The sequence below is a fragment of the Sinocyclocheilus anshuiensis genome, unplaced genomic scaffold, assembly GCF_001515605.1.
Source record: "Sinocyclocheilus anshuiensis isolate Anshui unplaced genomic scaffold, SAMN03320099.WGS_v1.1 scaffold1095, whole genome shotgun sequence".
NCBI lineage: Eukaryota > Metazoa > Chordata > Actinopteri > Cypriniformes > Cyprinidae > Sinocyclocheilus > Sinocyclocheilus anshuiensis.
This window is the reverse complement of record NW_015544226.1, coordinates 7,657-12,687: the sequence shown is the minus strand read 5'-3', so window position 1 is coordinate 12,687 and position 5,031 is coordinate 7,657. Positions and strand designations below refer to the sequence as shown.

The 5,031-nt window shown below is 38.1% G+C and overlaps 1 pseudogene; it reads right to left on the bottom strand.

The window, feature by feature from the left end:
- Positions 1-1,330: 1,330 nt before the first annotated feature.
- Positions 1,331-5,031, bottom strand: part of LOC107697323 (carboxypeptidase D-like) — a 10,773-nt pseudogene continuing 7,072 nt past the window's right edge.

Below are 5,031 nucleotides of genomic sequence, written 5' to 3'. Positions count from 1 at the left end.
ACTCTGTTTAACTGGCAGGATTCCTCCAATTTTCATTGAGATTGTAAGATGGCGGGCCACTCTAAGGTGACTGAAAGCCTGCGACAGGAGGCGGTCCAGATGAAGGCCAAAGGGATGACCCTTTCAGCCACTGCAAGAGATGTTGGTCATTCCAAATCTGTGATTTCTAGAATATTGCAGCTTTACAATGACACTAATTCAAGTCCCACATAAGACAAATGCACGAGAGGACAGAATAATGCGGAGACTCTAAATGGAGAATCGGTTCAACACTGCAGCTGGAATTGCTCGCCAGTTCAGCGCTGATCAGGGTAAGGTTCTGTCTCTGCACGTTTAGGAGAAGTCGGACTGAAAGCGCACTCTGCAGTGACCAAGCCTCTCATCAGCAGAAAGAATCAAAAGGCAAGACTCATCTTTGCTGAGGAGCATGTTGTGTGGAGAGAGGAGAACTGGCCCAAAGTTCACTTTAGTGATGAGAGCAAGTTTAATTTATTTGGGTCTGATGGGAAACATTGTGTTTGGCTGAAGCCCAAGTGTGTAAAGAAGTCAGTGAAAGGTGGAGGAAGATGTTTCATGTTTTGGGGGATGTTTTGTGCAGCAGGAGTTGGGCCTCTTATACAGCTACATGGCAGACTGAATGCAAATGTTTATCAGAACCTCCTTCAGCAACATGTGGTTCCTTCGCTGCAAGCATCTCCCAATCAGCCTGCAATTATTATGCAAGTCAATGCCCTCGTCACACTGCAAATTGGGTAAAACAGTTCCTTGAAGCCAAGAACATTGAAATAATGAATTGGCCAGCCTAGAGTCCTGATCTAAACCTGACTGACAATCTCTGGAAAATCTTTAGACACTAGTTACCGAACTATTGAAGAGAGTGGAAGAAAAGTGGACCAAGATCACACCAGCAGTGTGAGAAACTAGTGATATCCTGCGGCCGCAGATGTGCTTTAGTCATTCAAAGCAAGGGCCTCTACACTTCCTACTAATTTCAGTTGTAATCTTCTTTCGTGCTACAATAGTTACTGTTCTCTAATTTTGATCATGGTGTTTTCCACAAAATAAAGGTTTTTATTGAAATGCCTTGGTTATTTTGTCAAACATGTTAGTGAATCTGTTGGTATACCTAGCTAATCCTTTAAATTGAGTGAAGATTAATATTTCAGAAAAAAACAAACAAGTATTTAAAGATCCTCTAATTTTGATCTTCACTGTGTGTGTGTGTGTGTGTGTGTATATATAGCCATTATTTTAAACCCATAATTGATGTTAAACACTACTTTTTTGTCACATGTCTAGGTGCTTTACTGCCACCTGCTGTTCATTCAATGCACTACACGCTTGAACCCCGAACTAGCTGTGCATCCACCACTAGCAACAAGCTTGGTAAATCCATACATGAAGTTTAGGAGACTAAATGTTGCAAAATACACTGTTTACTACATGTTAACAGAGCTGAATCTGTTGTTCACAAAGTCATTTGACGAACTGAGCATAAAGACAGAATGCCATTTTATTCTTGAACACAGTTACAGTACATTCAGTGACCCTCCACAAGGAAAGGGTCCTCTTCACTCTCGCTCTCATCTGGAAACTCCTGTTGCAAGGGTGACTTCTCTGAAGCTATTGCTTCCATCCGGAGGACATCCCTCTTACTACGCAACCAACGAACCCCGTCTTGTATGCGGCTGAACTTGGCAGAGCGAAGGTGCCAGATGAGGAGAGCGCAGATCAAGATGCTCATCAAAGAGGCTAGACGAGGAGAAAGAATTTCAGGACAGTTTACTACTAATATAAGTCACTAAATTCATTTTATTAGTTTTGACGAGCAGAAATCATTAAACGCAATCATTACGGCCTACATTTATAGTTCATTTAAATTTAAACTGCAAAATGATAAAAAAATAAATAAAATGTACAAATATTTTAAAATATGAATACTTGCTTTGTAAATCAGAACATTTGGTATTTAAATGGACGCTTTTTTTCACATTTCAGGGGTTCTCAGAAGCAGAAGTCATAGTTGAGTAAAATTCTACAGTGGTGAACGGAAACTATAAAAAATATTTTGTGTGTTCTCATTGCCCTCATCTGCTATAGTGTTTCTTTGACTTTCTAAAAGAGGAAAATAAAAAAATAGAGATTATGTTGGTCAAAAAAAGAAAAATGTCAAATTTGAAGTCACTCCCTCACCCTATGCATTAGAAACCATGTCAATATAACAATGCCTATTTAAGAAAACAAAGCGGTCTTACAAATGTACATTAAAAATTTAATAAAAAGTAGATTTATGATGGTAATTACTGTAGAAATGCGTCATCACAGTCTGTGAAAAGGGTGTAATGTAGTAAATTAGAACAAGATCTTTTGACCAATGAGATCACTGGAAACAGAAAAAAGTAAAGAGTAAATTGTTTAATACCTGTGGCAATTACAAACACAGCCTGATTGAGGGGAGCCCTGTCTGCCGTAAAGTCGATCACAATGGGCCTGGTCACTTTATCGGAGGATATATTCACCTAAAACCACAGGGAGGAGAATAAGATAATAGTAGAATGTGTGTAATTTCACCACCTGCTGGACAGAAGCAGTGTGATCAGCTCAGCCCGATGTAGTACATAATAAACATTTTATTACATTACCATTCAAAAGTTTGGGATTGGTAAGATTTTTAAAAAGGTTTTAAAGTGCTCACCCAGGCTGCATTTACTGTCAATACAAGTAAAAAAATTATATTGTAAAATTATAACAGTTTTCGATGTTTTTTTTAAATACTTAAAATATATTAAACTATGGATAAAATGTTAAAAATCATGAAATTAGTTGACAATTCTTTTTTTTTTTTTTTTTCCAACAGTGTTTATTATCAGCAAAGATCAAACATCAACCCAATCTACATTTTTTCTCATTCAAAACCGTTGCACGCAGATATACGCCAACACGGGATAAAAGACTTCCATTTATGCCAACTTTAAAATGTCATTTATTCCTGTTATGTCAGGGCCATTACACCAGTCTTAATTCTAATATGCTAACTTGCTGCTCAAGAAACATTTATTATCAATGTTGAAAACAAATGTACTGCTTTTTATTTACTTTTTATGTATTTTTTGGAAACCTTATTCAATATATTTACTGTCACTTTTGATCAATTTAATGCATCTTTGCTAAATAAATTTGCTAAATAAATAAGTTGCTTTCTTAAAAAAAAAAAAATAATAAAAAATTAATTTACTGACCCCAAACTTTTGAATGGTATTGCATTAATTTAACTTACAGTTTTATTATTCCAAAATCAGCAAAAAAACAACAAAAAAATATATATATATATATATATACACACACACACACACATTTATTTTAACATATAAAAGTGATAACACTAGGGCTGCACGATAAATCGCATGCAATATTTAATGCGCATCTTGTCAGTAAAGCCGGTTCTTTAATCAGCGGTAAATCTCCATCACTTGCGGGCTTTCACATGGAGCAGCATTAACGACACAGAGCCGTTGTTCACTGACAAGCTGCGCAAAACCACGACCATATTTTGCGCAGCTTGTCGGTGAACAACGGCTCTGTGTCGTTAATGCTGCTCCATGTGAAAGCTCTATGTGATTAAAGAACTGGCTTTACTGACAAGATGCGCGTTAAATATCGCATGCGATTTATCGTGCAGCCCTAGATAACACCCGTTTAAAGCTGTTAGTAAACTAGAACCTGCCTGCTGGAGCTCTTGCCAATATCCATGGGCCTGAACCAGCAGCTGATGTGTGCCTGGAGCCACGAGAGTGGTGAAGCGACCCTGACTGTCTGCATGAACATTCATAGAGCCGTTCACCACAACAACAGCATCCGACACCGGACGGCCTTTACTGTCCCTCACGACACCACTCAGCCTTCTGTGAACCTTCAATGATTAAACGGGAGTTAAACATGAATTAAAATGAGTTTAAGTTGCCTGGAAATATGGTTATTCTGAGAAGATGGTAAAGGTAGTTCAAATGTATCCACCTCCAGCAGCATGCGGAAAAGAGGCAGTCTGTTCTCCATCCACAGCGAGAAGAGCTGAGGTTCTGATGGGAACGTACAACAGCCAGTGTACACAGTGATTTCAGGGCAAAGGCCCACATCCAAACTGAAGTCCTGAAAGAGCAGCATTTGTATTTTCTTTAAGACACACAAATTGGAATATGCAGAAAATGAGATTTGAGAGCTATACTGGAGGAGAAGATCCAAAGTATCTATACCTTCATGCTGCCAGTGTGAGATCTGAAATCTGTGCCCTTAAGTATACCTCCTGGGATTTCCTCTGTTGAGTTATAGCAAATCACAAAGCATGATATGATGAGGATTCCACGATTATATGGAATTATAGCAGTACTTTTTCTTTAATCTTTGAATCTGAAAGTCTTTCAAAAGTACCTGACTTTTTAGTACACCCCAGTTTACCCAAGTGCATGAAAGGATGACTGCTGGCATACAAGGAGGCCAAATATCTCAATGTCTCCTCATTTTGTGCTGTGGAGTCATGACAAATCAAATTATTTATGACTTGCTTAAAATGACATTTCTACTACAGCTGCGATCACACTAGACTGAGCATGTGAAATTTCTTCTAACACTGCATCATTTGTGAAATGACGTCACACTCTGCAGCATCTTTTTAAAAACAAATTCAATCAAACATACGATCTACTCCACTTTCCTACAATGCTGCAGTTTTAAATGAGCGTTCTTGTAATTCAGCTACAAGGTGATCTATTGGTCACACGTTACAAATTCACAGGTTCTGCATTAGCATGCTTATGAATAGAAGTCAATAGAACGAAAAGTTTAGCATGACCACCCTTTAATATGAAAAGTCGAAATGTGCGGTCATTTTGGCAAAATTTGGGCAAACTTTTTGCAGACAAAATAGTCCATTGCCTATTTAGCTCACACAGAGGTCACATTCGAAAAGTCACCAAACAACAGTAAATGTGACCACAACATTTATCAAAATGAGCAGTCAAAAGTGCCATGTCACAT